This window comes from Trachemys scripta, chromosome 8 (assembly GCF_013100865.1).
Source record: "Trachemys scripta elegans isolate TJP31775 chromosome 8, CAS_Tse_1.0, whole genome shotgun sequence".
Taxonomy (NCBI): domain Eukaryota; kingdom Metazoa; phylum Chordata; order Testudines; family Emydidae; genus Trachemys; species Trachemys scripta.
Window position 1 is genome coordinate 81,430,451 of NC_048305.1, and position 22,108 is coordinate 81,452,558.

Below are 22,108 nucleotides of genomic sequence, written 5' to 3' on the forward strand. Positions count from 1 at the left end.
TGTGACATTAGATTGATGGACTATTTCCATCTTGTTCCCTGTCAATTGTACACTGAGTGGATATGTGACAGTGTGATGGATGCATGACAGTGCTGCTGTAGGGAGAGAGCTGTAGCAATAACAATGGTTTAAACCTTAAAATGCTGCTAATCTCATACAATTGTCTTTAATTTCTTTTAATCTAAAATTTAATAAAATCTAACACCCCAAGAAAAGAGAGGTGGGGAGGTCAGTGGGTTTGAGAAGCGGTGTGGGAAAGATGACACTCATTTTTGATGGTGCAATAAGAGTAATTCTCTGCTTTAGAGGAAGAAGTTCTCCAGAAAGCTTTTATGGAGAGAATATTGTTATGCTCTAGACAACGTCAAAAGTTAGTTAGTATGGCTAGAAAGAAGATGTATTCTCCAAGAGGGAGTGGGGGGGGGGAGGGTAAGGGCTTGCTCTTTCACAGCATATATCCAGGTCTTGCCCGGGAAGAAGGGTGAACTTGCCAGGGGACAGGTATTTAGAAGCCATATCAGAAAAAAAAAATGCTTTCCAGGGGCAAGCCAATGTTTCATTTGAATACGTAAAGGCTTAAGGTTTATTTACTGTTTCAAAGAACTTGGGGTGTCCTCTCTTGGTAGATGAAAGGAAATATTTTCCACCTTGTTTTGACTCTTGAAATGTTGTCAATTATTTTATTAAGTCAGTTGTGTATTTCTCAGCACTGTGAAAAAAGTTCAAGATACTGAAAAACGATGCCAGGCCATTGCATATCTACTGCTGCAGTCACAGCATGGTGAGAATGCTGATGAATGATAAGGGCAAGCGAATGATTGAAAGGAGAGAGGTCTCTGGGACAGGCAAAGGCCTCAAAGAATTAAAAGGTGACCACCCTGGAAGTCAATGGAAAGACTCAGCTTACTGCAATGGAGTTGGATCAGGTCCTCAGTAAAGAAGTTTACAACCAGGGAGGTTTGCAAAAACAGTCAATTTTAAGGGGAAAACTAGGGAATCTTTGTGGAAAGTTAACGTTGTGGTTATGAATATGCACATTTATGCTGCGAGCCTGATTTTGAGAGTTACACTCTTTGAACCGGGGAACCGAAATATATGATGTGACCCTTGGGTCCAATCACAACTATCCAACATAGCTCAGTTTTTAATATTATATTCACAATGAAGTGGTCTCATGTACCATCCACAGAACACAGATTATTTGCAGAAGTTATTTGGTGAATAATTTAGAACAATGAATATTTTTGTTACATTTATGATCTGTTTGCTGATAGAAAAAAAGAAGCAATTAATTGGCTAAATTATTCATGAAGAATTATTCGCCCAACTGTTTTTGCTGAAATTGTTTTATGCTGTAATCTCAAATACATTATCACTATAAGCATACAGAAAAGACTTTCCAATAAAAATGTGCACATTGTTTGGGAAAGGTAATGGAATAAATATGGCTTTTACAGCAAACATAAGAATTGGCTCTCCTTTGAAAAACGAGGGTCCAAATTCAGCTGTGATTGTAGGCATAACGCCACTGAAGTCAGTAGAGTTTCACCTGCTTATGTCAGGCTTGTATTCATCCCAATATGACTAAATATATAGAGGCTTTAAATAAAAGATAAGATGCACATCCAGAGTCTTTGAATAATATTGACAAAAAGTGGAATTGATCTTGAACCAAGTTGGTGTTGAAGTAAGAGCTGCATCCTTGAAGAAGTGATACTGAGACTGTGAGCCTTTGACAGCACAGTTAATAAAGGAACAGAAAGTAGTGAATCTGAGCCTCACAGAGCTGAAGACATGGAAAACAAAGCCAAGGTGTGCAAATGCTCAGAGGTAGCAATCCTCAAACAAAACCTGCAGAGGGGAATACGTGTACTTTTCTCTTCTGAATGACTCTCAGTTCTGAGACATACTTGGTCAGGAAACCTGTCTTGACTTGGAGGTTAGCAGAAACCATTTGAGGTATGCATTACAAGAAGAAACTTTGTCACATGGATGCATTTGATCATACCACAGATTTATTTGATAGTGAAGATTTTTAAAAGTAAATAGTTTCAAGGATTAAAATAAAGATATTCCACTGTGCAAATATTCTGTATTGGATGGACTGTTTCTCTTTGTTTCTTCCTCATTAATTTCAGTGTGATGCCTTTGATACTGTTGCAGCCATTAGTCCTGTATGGAACAATGAGTCTGCAATCCATTTAAATGTGGATTCTGTAAGAGATTCATATTCTTTATACATTCTTTCTCAGAAGGAATTTGTGCTTTTGTGTTTATAAATTCACTACTAAGTATGTGTTGTGCAATTACAAGTACATTCTGTGCCAGCATAAGTGGTGTTAACGCCAGGGCGGGGGCAGGGAATGAAGAGGGTACTGAATCATTAGCCAAAGAGAAAACTGGCTGGCAAAATCACAAAAATAAAGGAATGTAGAGCATCCTCTAGACAAATAATATCACAAAAACCAAGGGCCCTAAAACTGATGCTCAGAGCAAGATGCTCAGCTGGTGTGGAGTGGATTGGCATAGCACCATTGAAGTCAATGAAGCAATGACACCAGCTGAAGAACTGGCCCAGTACATATAAAATAAAGATTGATCCCGTATAATTTGAGTTCAGTAGAAATATATTTTGGTGGGTAGAATGAGAGCAGGACTGTAGAGAACACTGCCTCTATGGGAAATTATATATTCTTTCCATCTACCTTTTCTCGTGCTCCTGAGGATTGGCTGAAATCTGCAATTGCAATTATGCACGCAATAATGCTGGAAAATTCTTTCTGGCTGCTTTTGTGCTAAACTTCTGGGAAATGCATTATGTGCTAGGGTTCGTTTTAACTTCTTAATCTCATGTCAATCCCAGCCAAAAAGACAGTGTTAAGGTGAAGCAAGGGTTGAGAGTACATACATTCAAACCGTGAGATCTGTTTTAAGTTTAAGCTTAACTCTGAATTTTTTGTCTCTGTGCTAACTCCAACTTTCCTGTAAACATTTTTACCCATAAACTACTGATATTTAATATGAACCTCAAATTCTCTTAATGTTTTTGCCTTGCTATTTCCTTATGCTTTTAAATAGCTGCTGTTTTGGGGGCATTTGTCCACTGGAGGTTTGTGCAAGCTTAAATCAACACTGAATTTCAGCATGAACAAATATTTATTCACCTTTTTAGTGAGCAGGTGGAGCTTTTGTGTGTTTGTTATGCCTTCATAAACAGAGAACATAGATATACAGCTCAGACTCTCTTTTGTGGTGTCTCACATTCAGGGTTCACCACATGAACTGTTGTGTGGTCTAAGCATTGATAGGATTCAAGGAACAGCAAATACCTAAGTGGCTTAAAATTAGTTATTGTGTTGTGAAAACATGAGCATTGAGTTTGTAGGTGGTGTTCTGATGTCCCCAATCTTGATTTCAATGCAGTTTTAAAAAGAAAATTCCATTGTAGTGATGTCAGAATGAAACATAGGGATTAGAATGTATTAGATATTTGCTTTACATAAAGCATTTCAACCAAATGAATGGTTAGTTCTAAGTATGTGTTTACATGAGTTAACCTAGGCCAATGTCTAGATGTCATTCAATTTACATCAGTGGGTTCACACGAAGGATGCACTTGGTTCCTGTATATCTGCTGTGTCCATTTTGGCTGGAAGTATCTGAGAAGAAATAAATAAATTATTTACAATTGCAACCCATATTTGAGCATCAATCTTTTTTTATTTATTCTGGAGACAGAGCTGTGCAGAGAAGAAACTAGACTATTACTAAGAAAAGTTGTCTGGAATTTGGCTACATTGCTATTTCAATAACTGGAATCTCATTTCTACATTTAATAAAAGGTAAGCATTATGTCTGGGACTTCCAAGAGTGTCTTCAGTTCACAACAGAACTCAGTTTTCATCACCAGAAAGAAGGGAACACAAAGAGAACTGTTTGAACGGAAGGTCTGGAGCTCTGTGTGAGGTTTTTACTCACGAAAGCTTATGCCCAAATAAATCTGTTAGTCTTTAAGGTGCCACCAGACTCTTTGTTGTTTTTGTAGATACAGACTAACACGGCTACCCCCTGATACTTGAGGAATCTGTTGTATTTCTCTGGGATAGAAAGAGTCAAATCTGTTTGTTGAGCAAAGAAATGTTTACTAAACACGTAGCTAGAATACTTGAGCTTTGTTCAATAATAAGTGGATCATTAATGACAGATAAAATATATCTACCAAGGACATGTTTAGAGTGATGTGTACATTGTAAATCCAGCTCAATTCTTCTCTTTCCTACTCCAAGCAAAATAGCTCACTGAATCAGTCCTCTATTGTCCCAACCCATTTACAGTTTTCACTTATGAAAAGTCACAAGGGAAAACATGACTGGATTTTTAAGCTCTTTTTATATAAGGAGAATTTGATTATGCCCTAGTAGCTGTCTCTACAAGGATGCTCTGATAAAACCCTTAGAGTGAAACCCTTTCTCCTTTTAGCATGCCAATAGCAAACCCAGATAGACCTGTTTGGGTTTGGGATGGTCTTTTGGGGCAGGAAAACAACCCTTCCTTATCTCCCAGCTTTGGTCTGGCATCTGAGATTACCTGCAGCAATGGGAGGCTAATCTGCCTAGTGGCAGATCCACTGCACCCATCTCTTTTCCTCCCACCATACCATTTGACTGGTGTTTTGGAGGGATCCTCTGTAGAGCTAAGCTCCATGGCATGTAGGATGTCTGGATCCTCCACCCAGGGATGTCTGGATCCCCCACCCAGTTCCCAAAAGCCTATCCTTCCCCATGCCCTCTAAGCATCTTAGCAACAGATGTCTATGGTTCTTCACAACTGCAGAGAAGAGGGGCAGAATTTTACCTTTAAAAGTCTGGATGAAGTAATTCAGGTGGATTAACTGATTCATTAACATTTTAAAAAATGACCCAAACCTTAGCAAAGATGGCAATCCTTTACTGATGCAGGGTTGGATGACTCTGGAATCCTTTCCAACCATACTACATTTTCTATGGCTCACATCTGGAAGATCTATATCAGTGATACTCAGACCTCAGTGGTTCAGTAGCCAAATTAACGATCAGCATTACCCAAAAAGAGCCACAGTAGTGTAAATTCATGATTTCATTTACTATAGTATTATATAATCATATTTTGACAGTGTATTAGTATATATATGTGTATGTATATATAAATACTCACAGCAAAATAGCTGACCAAATGTTATTATTTTATCAACTACCACTGGTTAATACCTTAGATTGATTAATAATTAAATCGCACAGTGCTTTAATATCGTGTGCTGCAAAGAGCCCCAGGAGACACAGTCAAGAGCCTCTCGCGGCATGTGAGCCTCAGTCTGAGTATCACTGATCTATATTGTTAAACTAATTCACTAGATTTCTTCATGAGAACAAAGGGGGAACCCTATAGGGATTCTTTCTTAAATTAATGCCATATATAGCTAACCTACTCCCAGGCCACAAACATTGTTAACTGGGGGGTTAAAATTGACAGAATCTATCACTTAGTTACTATTTATAGGTGATGCATTCTTATGCAACAGATCTATGTGAAATAAGTTACAACTACTTATTTTAATGATGATAAAAATAACTTCTTACTATAAAAAAACCCTATTTTTTTAATTCTTGCCAGCCCTGCAGAGGTAAGACAAGAGATAAGCTTGATTTTCTTCTTTCTAGTGTGTTGCCAAGGAATTGTTTACTAAGTTCCAATCAGTTACACCTGTACAGTCCCAATTCCTACAGGAAGGTTGTTTCAGTAAAACTGAGGGAATACTTGACTTTTTGAAACTAGGCTACGTTTTCAGGGCTTGTCGTCAGAGAACAAACCATACTTGAATGGCAATAAACATGACACCTGCCAATGTTTATTTTTAAAGAGCCTCTTTTTGGAATAGAATTGCTCTTTGAGAAAATATTATAGAACCCTAAACATTCTAATAGATTTTAGAGTAAACAAATGCACAGGAAATGGCACCCAAATAGCCAAAGGCAGTGAGCGCCTCAAGGCCACGTTATTTATTCTAAATTGAAATATTTTTTTAAAAGTGAACTTACATTTATTTCCTTGTAAATACACAATTGCCATAGGCATAACAATCTTGTTTAATATGTAAGAAATTGCAACATGAACCTTCTAAATAGGTATTTTTCATAGAGTGCAGTAGTCTAAATCATGTTTGGTGTTTTGTAGGTAAAGTCATTTTGGAGGTCTGGCAAGCCAAATAAACAATAGGTTTGTTTTTTTTAAAACAAATCAATATTTGAACCCCAACTCTCCTAAGTACTCCTTTAGGTGATTTGTCTCAAACTTTCCAAAAAAGTCATACCTGGGATACACCACTGCATGCAAATTTTCAGATATTTGTTTGATTTTGGTGAAATTAATGAGACCATGTTTGAAAACTTGGCTTGTAATTAGAAACTAGCTTAAACTTTAACTATGGGCAGGTGCTATTAAAGTGTTGTTCATCAACTGCCACAGGACTTGGTATTTTGAAGCAGGTGAGGCTCTGATGTTTAATTTTATGCAATGTGTAAAAAGCTTAGACAAGTTCACCACTGTACTGTATTCTGTACTTCATAAAGTCAGACTTATTTGAGGTTATTTTCACCGTAGTTTGTAAGACGTGGATTATAGGAGGAGAAGAAGGTTTTTTATTTGCAGCTTCTGAAAACATTGCAGCATTCATACAACATTGCTCTGAGGAGAATCATAACACCCTTATACGGTGATCCTTGAATTCCACTAGTGTTTCAAAATCGCCAAATAAGGTAAGTGGTTTGTTATCACAGCCATAAATATTTACATCCAGTGATGACAAATATATAAAGCATGTAGAGTGACAGCATAATTTTAGCTGCTATCCACAAGGATGTCAATAGTCCTGTTATCTCTTAAAGGCTCAGAATGAATGACTCCTGCTGGCTGAATGGGAACACACAGTTGAGCTGTTTACTTTGTTCTAATTGGCTATTACTAAAGCATTACTTAATTAAGGGCTCTGGCTTGAATACTACATCTGTGTAAAAGAGCCTTTTCCTGGGTTATTCTCCATTCATGGGACATTAGTGAAAACGTATTGAATTGACTTCTAATCCACACCATATTATGGGATGAAACTAAAAGACTGGCACTGCCTGTGTATCTAGGCAGGCATTAACATTTGTTTTCCGGGTTCTTTTTGAATGTGATGCCATGAGGACAGGTCCTCTCAATGCATGCTGTTAGTAGGCATCTAGTGGCTATTTATTAGAAGGTTCTTATAAGAAAGGGGGAGTTGTTTTCTCTGTCAATCAATTAGTCCTGTGTTTTGTTGCTGTAATGCAGACCACGGTAGAAAAAGATCTTCAACCAACATTGTGCTCATGTAATCCAGGCCTTTCACACGCTAGCCATGAATAAGGCATGCTCTTTCAGTTCAAATGACTAATTGGGCAATAGGGTTTATTACAGCAAATAGGGCCATTGCATATAGTCATCAACTGTGCCAAATTGATATGTAATGCTGTACTGTGAATCTGGGCTGTTTGGGGAAAAAGCAGGCCGGAAGGATGATTTCTTACATACATCCCTAATGACACATGGTAAAACTATTATATATTAATCTTTTGACTCCTGTGAGCATGTGGTATTTTACTATTCCACTTCATCCATCAGATTTGATTTGAACCACCTTTTTTCTAATGATACCAGGATGACATTGTTGGTATTTCAGTCATTGTTAAGAATGCTGGAACTAATTCTGTCGTCAATATTAGCTGATACTGGAACCGGAAGAGTAAAGGCAAGATCTGTGAATGAATTCTCATTGCCCCCTTTTCTGTATAAGAAGGAAAATGATGAGCCACACAGGACTCTGTGCCTAGGCTTATTGTATATTTGTATTGTATATTTTCATTCTACTGTTTGCATTTTCTAATACAGATATTATCAGAAACTGCTAATAACTGAGTGAATGTATTTGTGATTGCATTTTCTTACCAAAGGACATAGCTAGTTATGACTTACATTGAGTTAATCATGCTTGGCAGCCGACAAATCCTCCCTGTTGAGTTGTAACACGCATAGAGCTGGACCAAAGATATAGAAGTCATCGGGCTGCACGTTGGGGTTGTTGGTGACAATAGTGCCGGGAGGAATTCGGCTCGCTGGTTGGATCATTAGCTTCCCTGACTGCAGTCAGGTACTGGCAGGTGGTGCGACGAGGACACTGATCCATTGCCATTAGCTCTTGCCACCTCGTATTCGGTGGCGGAGTACTGCGCACCAGTATGGAGCCTATTGTCACACACCAAACTTGTGGATACGCAGTTACATGCCGCCATATGTATCATCTCCGGCACCCTGCATCCAACTCCACTCCCTGGCTCCCAGTTCTGAGTAATATTGTTCCTCCTCATATCAGACAAGAGGTTGCCACTGGCAAGTTACTGGAGAAAGTACGTGCCAAGCCAAACCTACCTCTACATTATGACCTTTTAAACCACCAGCTGCACATTTGCCGTCATGTCGCCCATTATGGTCTCATCTGCCATGCCAGGATGTTAGGGCAGAAACACGCTGGTGAGAGGAATGGATAACTGTTATAATCCTCAACCAGTCCCTCGTTGCCAACCCCAAAATTTGTCCTCCTGGTTTTGACCTGCCCCGTCATCAGCGGTCCCTATTGAACAGGTTCTGGACTGAGCAAGGTCTCTGTGCAACTAACCAGTATCACTGGGGCCTTCGTGACAGCCCTTTGCACGGCTGCGGCGCAACACAGGTGATGACGCATGTTGTCGATGAATGCAGGGCCGGCTCCAGGCCCCAGCTTGCCAAGCAGGTGCTTAGGGCGGCCACTCTGGAGAGGGGTGGCACGTCCAGCTATTCGGCGGCAATTCGGCGGACGGTCCCTCACTTCCGCTAGGAGCGAAGGACCTCCCGTCGAATTGTCAACGCAGATCGCGATTGTGGCTTTTTTTTTTTTTCCGCCGCCTGGGGCGGCAAAAACCCTGGAGCCAGCTCTGGATGAATGCCTGCTGACTAGGTTCAGTGGTGGCCTAGAAGAACTGCATCACACCACTGAAGATGCCATCGCTTGGCTCGACAACTATGCACACGCTAAATAAATGACTTACATTTTAAAAATATCTATTCCTATGCAACCCAAAAACAGAGTGTGTGAGAGATAGTTGACAATTGGGAGTACAGCGTTTTAAGGACTTGAGGCAATCCCAATACCCAACTCTTCCAAATTATGAATAAAACCTTAAACTTCAGAGGCCCGAGATCACCAGGGTTACATCATGGCCCAATTGAAATCGATGGGAATTTTGCCATTGACTTTATTGGGGGCAGAATTTCAACCCTAGTTTTCACTGAAACTGAAACACTAGGCCCAAAGACCATAGGGCTTATATTCCCTTCTGCTGTGGGGCGCAGTAGGGAACAAAACCAAAAACAAATAGCAGAAAGTTCCTGATCCATGAAAGAGAAGAGGGGGGCTAAGAAGGCATGCTCTCAGTCCCCTCCCTTAGGTGTATAGAAGCTCTTCAGTGCCCACTCATAGATTCATAGATCTTGGTATTCAAAGGGAGAGTGAGGATTGGCATGGGGGAGCAGACCAGAGCTGCGGAGCAGGTGTTCTATACAGCATAGGTCCTTCACAATAATTTGAGAATGTATTTAGGAGTTAATACTTTTTTGGAGGCAATATTAATTTCCATATTGTGCCTGTCCCCATAAATTAGCAAAATAAGATGACTGTAATTAACCAAATTAGTTTGTCTCCAATTAAAAATCTAGCATTTTTTTTAAATCAAGATTTCTGTAGGCATATTAATGAGCTGGTAAAATATTTATCTTCATTCACGTGGATCAGTTTTACAATATTATGAGACCCAAGCATAAAATATAATCACCATCCTTTACCAAAATGATAATGAAACTATGAACATCGTGGTTCATTCTTCACTGTCTCCCCGCCTAAGAAAGGACTTCTGGAAACACCTGAGAAACAGAAAGACTGACTAAGGGAGAAGGGCTGAACCCAGGCTAGAAAGTTGTCTAGCCTGTGAAAGGAATAACTGGAGTTTTAAGCTGCAAGCAAGTGCAGCTTGCCTTCAAGAATCTCTGCAATCTTCCTAAAACAACATTTAGGGTGAGAATTTGCTACACATATACAATTTCTTTTGTATATTAAGCTTAGATTGCACGTTTGGTTTATTTGCTAGGTAATCTGCTTTGATCTGTTTACCATCCCTTATAATCACTTAAAATCTATCTTTTGTCATTAATAAACTTGTTTTGTTTGGTCTAAAACAAATGTGTGGAAATCATAACTTGGGGCAGAAAGCTGTGTATATTCCTCTCCACGTTGATGGAGGGAGCAAATTTCATGAGCTTACGCTGTACAGATCTCTGTGCAGCGCAAGACGGCATATTTTTGAGTTTACCCTCCAAAGCGGGATGTGCACTTGAATAACTTGGCAATTCCTTAGCTGATCTCAGCATCTGTTTGAAGCTGCAGCTGGGTGTGTCCCTACCGGTATGTGTGGTGGTAAAGTGCAGTCTGAAGCCTGAGGGAGGGCTTGGCAGGCTGCACAGCAATACAGTGTAAAGGGAACCCAGACTTGGTGGGTCAGGCAGGCTCAGTGGTACCCCAGTCCCAGGTGGCACCTGGGGGGTGGGGGGAACTTGTCACAACAGGCAAGTGACTAAACACATTCCCTTGATCTTGAAACACCCAATCAATTGTCAGTGGAAACTATAGTATCAACAGAAAAAATGTCTATAGAGATATCTTTTTTTTTTTGGTCTGAAACCCTTAGTTTTTCATAGTGGTAGATGGACTGCATATAGATCTTGGCTTAGATATGCTACTTCCACACTTTGGTCTCTAGTGACCCGTTAAAATGGTCTTAGCACATTCACAAGACTTTTCATTCTAGGCCACTCCATTTGTAGAAGTGATCAATCAATATCATATTCAAATGTGAGCATATGTAGAGGCTGCCTCCGTTTAACCAGTCTATGTAATATGCAGGGTTTTAGCTGCTAACTACATCTTGAATAAGTTTGTTTGGGGGCATGTAGCATTCTTCTTGGATTTTTTTTTCCCAGAAGTTCTCGTTCTTTTACAAGGCTATGAAAATAGGAACAGATTTTTCTTCCCTTTTGAAATGATGTTGGACATATTTTTCTTCTTCTTGGGTGTATTAAGCACAAGATTAAATATGTGTGCAGGAGATATTTATAAAGCCATTGTTTGCTATGCTAACCTGATTGTCTAGGTCAACAATGCCCACACCCCATTTGTTGACATGGACTTATCTATCATGACATTTATGGCATACATTAAATTAATGGTATATGATTATCTTCCAGGATCATGGCATGTAACTGAGCTTGTCCTCCAAAGGTACTTTTACTACCACTGCTCTGTTTTTGCAGATCCCTGAGCTTGCTGAAGAAGACGTGACTAATGATTCAGAATTACATATAACCCAGTAAGCTGTCAGTGACAGATATGTATTACATGAACTAGCACTAGTCCAGATGTCAGTGATACAGGATCCCATTTCCCCTTCAGCAGTCTTTAATTGAGATTCAGCTTTGTTTTCTATATTTTCAAAAGTCCTAGAAATCACAGAAGCATGGTTCTTTGAGAAGGGATACTGTCTTTTTGTTGTCGTGTACCCGTGTCTTCTATAAAATTCTGTTTTCTACTATAACTAAAAAAAAATTCAGGATTTTAAATCTCTACTTTCAGACTGGTAATATTTTGACAGCCAGCTAAGCAGGGAGGGAAAATCGTTTCCAACAAACATTGTGGTATTACTTTTCTACTTCTTGAAAACTCATTTCTGAAAAAGTTGTGAGCTATGTGAATAGGAATTTAAAGTAACATGCTCTCCAAATTGCCTCAGTAATACTTTGACTTGGGCCTCTCCTTCTTCCTTTCTCAGTTTATTCTCTTTCTTCCATGCCTCACTAATCTAACAGTAATAATGAAGACATCTGAATTAGGAAGGACAATCTTCTGGTTAGGGCACTTGACTGGTGCTCCAGAGATCTGTATTCTATAACCAGCTCAGCCAAAGATTTTATGTGAGATCCTGGGCGGCAGATCAGTTACCTTCTTTGTGCTTCAGTTTTCCCATCTGTAAAAGGAGATATCTCTTATGTTTATGAGGCTTAATTAATGTTTGTAAACTGATTTTGACATCCTAGGATAAAATGTGTGCTACAAATGCAAAGTATTATTCTTTCTTGTACTCACGGCCAGTGTGTCACTGTTAACAAATGGGTTTTGTCTGATATAAAGCTGTCAAATGGCAATCCTATAATCAGATCTGAACGTCAACATTTTGAATATGTGTAGCTGATTTCACCACTTATTCTTTCATTTGACGCTATCGCCTGACTGTAGGAATAACAAAGAACAGACTATTACAGGCATGGAGAGCCTGAATTGGTCATGATCTGTACAAGAAACCACTGATGGTGAAGAAAAAAGAAATCTAATAGGGGTGTGATGCCCACGTGACGTAGGCACATTGCTCAGTAATGTGGGCGGACATTCTATATTCAAAAGTAGCCAGTTGGCTGGAGTTGGGCAGCAGCCTCTCCAATTTTGCATTATTTAGAACACAATAAGAAGTAAGTGGAGCACAATAAGAGGTAAGAGAAATCCTCATTGTGACATATGTCCTATACTGTGCACATAAGATTTTTTCTATGAATTAATACAGATTGAGATCTTAAGGATTGGTACTAATAGGTTATCATGGTTTATTTTTCACTTTCCAAATACAGAGGTATCCAACTCCCTATTAAGAATTCTGAGCCGTGTGTTTCACCTGGCAATTTTCTATATCAATTCTTAATGAGAACTATGTCCAGAGGCCATTCAAAAAATTAAGACCAGGATTTTTAAATTTAGGTTGCTAAAATTAATTAAATAAAATTGGCCAAATTTTCAGAACTGCTGTCCCCCCGCAAGCTCTCACGGACTTCTGTGAGTTGTGAAGTTATCCCTGAAAATCAGCACAATTTTTTAGGGGCCTAAATAAGAATTTAGGTGCCTAACTTTTGGCACCACAGTTTGAAAATAATGATAAATGTGCACAATATAACTCTAATTCGGGAAAAGCTGACTGAAGATTGTGCAAAGCCACAATATCTTATGGCAAGGCAATATCGGGTTATATCAAATCTGTTATAAGAAAGCACATGGAAATCAGGCAGCTAGAGGCTCACAAATGGATCAGCAAGTGTAGGACGGCAGGCAATCAAATGATCCATTCCCCGGTAGCAAAGAGAATTCGCCTTGACCTGAATTGGATGATGGTGGTTGTTAACTAGCTAGTTTCATCTGTTAAAAATTCATGATTAGGTCAATTCATTAGCCTTCTTATCAGCTCCCCTCCAGTTCATCATATGCATGAAATGTACAGAGGAGTTTGCTGCAGTCATGACATGTAGCTGTAGAGCAACATCGTATTTTCCTTCCTGGGCTAACAGCCCTCTGGATAGATAAGGCTCAACTGAAGTTTAGGATAACTGGAGTTAATATTAGAAAGGATCCAAATGCTCTGCACATGCCACAGCTTTGCATCCATGAGGCCTTATTTTTAAAAAGTTGTACATTGCAAATTTGGCCCTGCTGTGCTGGAAACTAGGTCCACCATTTCAAACGCTCTTCCTCCATTCTTGCTGAGCAGCAGAGCATACAAAGAGAATTAATCCTGGCTGTTACCCAGCTGATTTAAGATAGTGTATCCAGAGTAAACTAGTTAGTGTATGCTTATACTGTATACTTGTGACCCAATTCTATTCTCAGTTACAACAGTAGCTGGAATAACTCTATGGAAGTCAAGGAGAAGCAGAATTTGCACTGAGGATTTTAAGGTCATTCAGCTTGCTCCATGGTATCTAGAGATTGTGATAAAAGCACTTGCGTCATTTGAGAAGCTAACCAAAGGAAGCAAGCTGTAACCATGCTACTATTTCTAAGCTCTCCACCTTTTCACTACAGACAGCTTATCTACGCACAGGTTCCGGATCCAGGCATCTGAGTCAGGAATGCAAAATCCTTGGAGGTGATTTCAACCGCATGGTCCCCTGGATAAGAAATCCTATAGGCCAAAATCAGTATATAATCACTGTTTTATGAAAGCAAGAAGAAATAATTTATTCAGCAAGCTAAGCCCTTACCCATCACCTCAATACCCTTAGTAGATAATATGGAATTTAACCCCAATAAAAGCCTGGGAAGCTTTGACATGTGGGAACTTATAAGTATATAAAAATTTGTCCAGCTATTTAGAAACAATACATTTAGATCACTTGATGAAATAAAACAACTTGCAAAAGACATGAAAATTCCAGAATGTCTATAGCTACAATTGAGACATTTTCAACCCACCCCGCACAAAAAGGCAAACCTAAGTAGAAAATAAACAGAATTTGAAAAACTACTCACTTTATCCATGAAACAAAAAGACTTACGCTCCATTCTATAAAAGGTAATCTCTAACTGTTTCATAGAGTAAATAACTATCTTAATGAAAAAAGGGAAAATTGATGCAAGCATAGGCATCAAAATTGAGGTATGGGAGAATGTATGGAGTAGTAGTCCCACACCTCAATAAAATAAAATTATATTAAAGTTCTTTGTAAACGGTACCTAACTCCCCTTAAAATTAAACACATTTACTGTACAGGGACAGGCAAATGCAGGAAAGAATGTAATGAAATGAGATTTCTCCATATATGGTAGATATGCCTCAAATTAAGACATTTTGGAAAGCCATAAGGGAGATAAAGAGGTGTCAGCTGTCAGATAACCCCTTTGTATTTTTATTAAATTGTCCTGACAACTCTGCTTCTTATAAAAGCCATAAATTCCGGTACTAGAAAAATTAATTCATCAAGTCAGAGTTTTACAGAGAGAAGGAAAAAAAGATTACTTAGAAATGTGGTGGGACTTTTTTGAGTTTGCTGGAAGAGGGATATAACCCTTCACTCCACCAGACATGATAATTTGATAACTTTCTTTGAATATTAAGGAAGGCAAAAACTCCTTCAACAACTGTCCTTAAAAAAAGGAAAATAGGAAGAGTAGAAAAGCATCAACAACAGTATGTGATCAATATTACAAAGTTAAAGAAAGTGACTAATAGCCAGTCTCACAAATACAGCTTTAGGGACTTCCTTAATTTGTGTATAAGTTTATCTCTAAGTTGTAAAACAAGTTTCATAAGATTTCTGTTGTAAAAGAATGGCTCTATTAATAAATAAAATAAAAAACAAAGATATCAGAATGGTTTACCCCATCAAGGATAAGCAAGGACATATGGTACAGAGTTAGCCTTTCGGTTCAAATACAGTATGCCCCACTGCCAACCAGAATTCAGCTAAAGAAAATATACAGAGAAAAGGCAACACTGGAGATGTCAAAAATGAAGGTCAAAGAAAGAGAAATCATTAACCAGCACCTGTTAGAGAAAAGCGGTTTGGATGTACAGGTGATGGAATTGCTAGAAAAAGAATCTTTATCTCCAGTGAATAGCCTACAGATGGAGCTGTCATTTTATTTCTCAGTCCCAATAATGCCCACACAAGTGACCCTGGAGAATGGTGGAAACAGAATGCAATCAGACATCCAAAACTGACTCTTACAGCAAAGTCCTCTCTTAGAGCTTTGCTCAGCAGTGTCCCCTCTGGGAGATTGTGGAGCTGTGATTTCCATAGGTTCTGGAGATTTCCTGTGAAAGGCTAAAGGAGCTCTGGGACTAGAGGTAACCATAAAGAAAGACAGAATAAAATTTAGGGGCAGACTTATCCCTATTGTACTTCCATTGACTTAAATTTGGCTGTATATGTCAACTGATAAAAACTAAATGTCAAATGAAAATGTTGAGACAGCTGAGATTGTCCACTTGGTATAGTTCCTCAGTAGGTATTAGTGGTGTGCTGGAAGACAGAATTTAGCTGGCTCACTGGGAAAAAAATTGATTGGGTCATCCAAATTACCTAATGGAAAATTCAAGGCGTTGTAGCTCCCTGCTACAGTGTCTATTAAGGGCCTGATCCTGGGTCTATTGAATCTAATGGAATGACTTCCATTGACTTCAATGGGCTCTCAGTCAAGTCAAGATCAGCTCCCTCATACATTTGGCTAGAGCGGGTTCCCTGACAAAGACTTGAGGCTTTCCAAAAGCAGGAAGATGTCTGTGCTTTTAGCACATCGGGTATTTATATTAATTATTGTACTATATTAATTATAAAGCATAGAAATTTAAAGACAAATTTTTAACCCTCATTTCACTAACGTAAGAGCTTATGTGGACCTTCAGGGCTTGTCTACACTTCAGAGCTTCCCCCACTGGTGTAGTTCATCCACCTCCCCAAGAGGCAGTAGCTATGTCAATGGGAGAAACCCTCCCATCAACAGAGCGCTGTCTACACTGAGGGTTGGGGTGGTATAACTACACCGCACAGGGATGTAGATTTTCCACACCCCGAGTGACATAGTTATACCAACATAAATTGGTATTATAGACCAACCCTCAATCTCTGCTATGCAGAGAAAATACTGTTTCAGTCAAAACTCTACAATTCCCATACTTTCAGGGGACTGATTTATTGGGAGTTGTTGGCACACACTGAGGAACTAGAAAAAGTGGGAGAGATACCTAAAAAAATCTTTGTCCTTGGACATCTGCTAGAGTTTTAGGTCAGACAGAAATGTCTTACATCTAGCTCTTTATTTTTTTCTTTCTGTGAAAGAGGTTTTCAGATGGGGTGCAGAGAAAAGTGCATGTTGATTTTAAACCACCAGTTAGAACCAGTAGATTAGGGTCTTTTACTAATGAATGGCCTCTCTGCTTTCAATTGATAAAATTACAAACTTGCTGCTGCCAGCGGAAAACTCAGGGAGAACAAAATATTGTCTGGAATCATGGAAACTAATAAATCCAAGTCCCATTACAATATTAATCAGGTTGGCAGAGGGGATAAAATTACCTTTCATAAAAATGCTAGGCAGATGGTAAAGCTACGGGAATTAAGACTAGATCAAAATTCTCTAAAAACATCAAATCACGGAAAACATAGGAGGAATTGATTAAGATGCTGTAGAAAATTTTCCTACTTAAAGATTCTCAGAGGGCTTCTCACAATTGTTTTGCATGTGGTCCCAAAATCATCTGGTTGTTTTCAACACGTGCAACCTTTTAAAATGTGTAAATATTTTAAGTCAAATCATGAACAGGTGGGCTCTTTAGAATATGCAGGGCCCAATCCTGCTGGTAATATATATGCAGCATTCCCACTAACTTCACTGGGAAATCAGAATGTGGAGAGCTTGCAAGATTGTGCCTTTTCAGATGACAATATATAAAATAGGGCCCCTATCCTGCAATAGAGCTTTGCATGGGAACAGGGAACTCATATGGAGCATCTTGCAGGACTGGGGCCTAGATCTCTTAGTAACAATAATACCAAGAAATGCTTTCTTAAGCATGCTGTTTGTACAAGGACATGGAATTCCAGAATCTCCATAGGAGAGGAATTTTGTATCAAGAGAGTGATGGGCTTTGGCTTGTTCCAAGGACATTCATTATTCTGTCCAGTAGTAACACCTGGAGAATCTAGGGGAGTAAGGGCTGATAAAGGACCTGATTTTACATTGCACATAAGTAACTGTAACCACATGAGTGTATAGGAGTTTGCAGAATTGGGCCCATCCTTAGTTGATATTCTAATTGCTATTCCTTTGCAGGAAAGAATCTCCATTTTTTGGTTTTTAAAAACAAGCAAAAATGAATCAATTGAGATTCCTAATTGTGAATTAGTTCCCGGGTTGTTTTTTTAAGTACACTCAGAAACTCGGACTGTCCATATGCCTCTGGTGCAGAGGGATTTTAGAAAAATCACAATTAAATTGTATCTGAAGGGGAGCTAGCCAGTTTGATAGGCACTTTTGTACTTTGTCAGTAGCCTATCCGGTGGCAACATTTATTATTGAGTCAAAGAAGAAGTTCAAGCTGAGAGAGTTCAGTGACTGACTTTAGAAGCCAAATTAGTTAGAACGATACATTAAAAATGTTGCTTTGATTCTCTAGTCTTATCTTCCTCCTCCTCCAAAACTTTTAAAAACAGTTCGAAAAGGAGACCGATTGCCCTTTTTCAAGACAAAATGTATATTTGTTTGGTCTGGGACAGAATCAGTTTGGAGTATTAACAGCTTGGAAATATTAAACGCTTGGAGGCATTTTCATTAAATAACTCCAAAACTTCAGCCATCTCAGGGTCAGCATAGACAAATTATGATGGACAACAACAGAGCAGAAGCTTATTTGAAAAAGAGCTGACCAAAATAAATTGTGTTTCAGATGTAGATTTGAAGAGACACTGTTAGATTAAAAATATTTTTTTTAAATTCCTGTGTGTGCTACAAACAACACTGTATATTATCATAAGAAACTTTTTATAAACCAACCTTACTTTCCATGGTTTATAATATATGGGTATTTGTTTTGGGGTTATTTTTTGCATATCTCAGCTTCAATGATGAAAATAGTCTAATCAGTTTGTCTTTGGTTTAAAGTCAGCTCTAATTTAGTTTCACAGTCCTATCAACTAGCAAATGCTGCAATGTTTGGTTTCCAAATTCTCCAGGGGAAAGATTTTGTTAAAAAGAAACTTTTCCCATTGCAATAAAAAAGAATAATCAGGGAAACATTTTCTATTTGTTTTAGATTTTATACATCTGGCCTCACAGCATCCCATCAAATATTTTGCTTTCTACAGATCAACATTGTTGATTTCTGTCAGCAGTTCAAGTATCAGTGAAGGGAAACAAAAACAGTAGTGTGAGTGGACTTTGATATCACATTTCTGTCTGCCTTATGGTTGCCAATTTTGGTTGGACATATTCCTGGAGGTTTCATCACATGACATAATCTTTAATTAAAGATTAATCTTTAATTCCTGGAGACTCCAGGACAATCCTGGAGGGCTGGCAACCCTAGTCTGCCTGCTGGTGGTGATTTTGACCCAGAAGCATTAAAAAGGAGCTGAGAAATTTTGTTGCTAAGTTCATTCCAGGTGTCCGCAGACTGTCATTGACCGATTTTGTTTTATGAGGCACAGAAAGGAAGTGGAGTGTCAAAAAGTGTCTGGTGTGAGTTAATACATACATGGGAAAGTGGTAAAAAAAGAACTGGTGTGCGGGGGCATGGCTAATTGAGTATTAAGGCCAGTACCTAAAGCAATAATGATAAAGCTGGTAGCAATATTGATAAACACTGGTGTCAGAAGCTAGGCAGGACTGGAACGGGGAAATATGTTTTTGTACTTTAAAAGTTATTAAACATGTGCCAAGTACAGTCCAAATCCATGTCAGGGTTTATAATTTTTATACAAACTAAGACTACGACACTAAAAGGGGGAAAAGTCAATCAAGGTGTAATGGACGTTCTGGGTCAAGAATTTTCTAATAGGGCCTAGTTGCTTCATTCAAAACAAATAAGAAATTGGTGCTCAACTCTAATTTCCACAATCCAAAAGAGTTCTTTTTTCTTACAGTCTGAAAAACTCTTCCTCCTGCAAATTCCATGCTCTTTGCTGAGAGAGACAGTGAGGTAGTTATCCCAAAATGTGTTCTTTCCCAAACAGTAATCTTGAACGCTTAATAAAACCAAGCATGTGTCCTAGTGATTACACAATTATATGTCATAAGAACATGATTCTCTGTACTGGAAGTGGTCTGATTACTTTCTGACACAATACTGACTGTACTGTATTAATATGATCATTATCGCATTTGCTCTGTGAGACAAATCTGTGTTGACAAGATATTTGTACCATTATAAAAGATGGCTGTATCGCTGCATCCCATATTCTTCATAGTTGTATGATTCTGATATAATTATGACATAATTATAATGCGATTTGTACAAGATAGGTCTTAGGTGGCTATGGAAAAGTTATGATTTGTTTAATATGATTATCCTAGTTGTATGCATGTATCATTTTTGTATCTGAAGTTATCAACATTGACTAGATATCTGTATTTCAAATGTGGTTACTCTGGAAACACCCACAGCTAGCCTTTCAGGTACAACAGTGAAGAAGCCAGACAGTGCTGATGACTCATCAGCAAAGACAATGGACTATGGAAGAGCTTAGCCTTCCTGTAAATGTTTCAGGCTGCTATGAGTCAGTAAGGGCATGTGACCAGACCACATGATACTGAACTCTATCGTGGTACCTGAACTTTCCCACAAACTGGGCTGGGAACTGAGTTTTGGAACAAAGGGTTCCCACCATATGGTAAAGCTGTATAAGGTGGGTGTGACGTCATCCAGTGGCCTCACTTCCCACACAAGAACACTTCTGGAAACACCAGGAACAAAGACTGAACTGGGGAAAGTGCTGGTCCCAGGCTAAAAGGATTTCTAGCCTGTGTATGTCAACCCAGTGGACAGTTTATTTCATCAGTCAAGGTGAGAATTCATATCCAATCTATTTAGTATGTTAGGCTTAGTTTGCATTTTTTTTTATTTATTAGGTAATCTGCTTTGATCCATATATCACTTATAATCACTTAAAATCTATCTTTCTATAGTTAATAAACTTATTTTTTGCTTTATCTAAACCAGTGCCTTTGAGTGAAGTGTCTGGGGAAAAATCTCAGCTTGGTTAACACAGGCTTGTTGCATATCCTTCCCACATCGAGGGGAAAGGGAACTTTATTAGTGAGCTTACATTGTACAGATCTCTGTGCAATGCAAGATGGTATAATTTTGGGTTTATACTCCGGTGGGGGGTGCAAGGCTGGGGAGCTGCGAAATTGGCTGCCTGTCTTTGAGTGGCTTAGGTAAGCACTCAGGTAGCTCAGTTTGGGTGTGTGGTGCCACCTGCTCTCATGTTGGGTGATAACAGGGCCTGGTGAGGCTGGCTGTGTCTCCAAGCAAGCAGTGTGAGAAAAGGGCCAGCCCAGCTCGGTAGTTAGAGGGGCACAGCGGTTCCCACAGCCCCAGACTGCACCCCGGGGTGACAACCCATCACAAAGGCTTTTTGCTTTTGCTGCTTTTCGTTATTAAGGCCCTGCTCCTGCAAAAGATATACATGTATTTGACTTTACTGCTGAGAGTAATCTCACTGAAATCAATGGAATTGCTTATTGTAATAAAGTTAAGCACATGTGTAAGTCATTGTAGGGCTAGAGCCTAACTGTTCACTCAGACACAGTGACTGTTATTTTAATGTATGAATGTCACATGTACGAGTATGTGTTTAATAAGGAAAAAGTAATGCCATAGAGAAGGTGTATGAAATACATTGATAGACATTAATTATTTTTATTCATATCACAGTAGTAAGAGTGAGGCTATATTATGATCATATACCCAGGCCTCTTTTTCTTTTATAGAACTGGAAGGGACCCTGAAAGGTCATTGAGTCCAGCCCCCTGCCTTCACTAGCAGGACCAAGTACTGATTTAGCCTCAGATCCCTAAGTGGCCCCCTCATGGATTGAGCTTACAACCCTGGGTTTAGCAGGCCAATGCTTAAACCACTGAGCTATCCCACCCCCTCCCTTTGTTTATTGCCTCAAAGCAGTAAAGCACTTAAGCATAATTACACTGAAGTCAAAAGGACTACTCGGTTAAGTGTATGCATGTTTATGGGATCAGTCTTTGCCCTGATGAGCTCACAATAGGCAAGACAGTCAAAGGGTGTGAGAAAGGAACTATTATTATACCCATTGCAAAAATGGGGAGCAGGCACACACAGATGTGAAGGGACTAGTCCAAGATCACACAGGAAGTCTGCAGATGAATCCAAGTTTCCTGAGTCCTTGTCCAGTGCTGTAACCACAAGACCATCCTTCTTTTCTAAATGAAAAATGTCTTATGAGGAAGGTATCGTAGATTTGGCTGGTATAGCACCCATGATCCAACTTCTGTTCTGTTACATTGGTGGAAAGCTGGAGTATCTGCACTGTTACTCTGGAATTGTAATTGCAAAAAGTGGAATATATAATATTTACATATAGCTTTTTATACTCTATTAGAATGGATTTGGTCCAATTC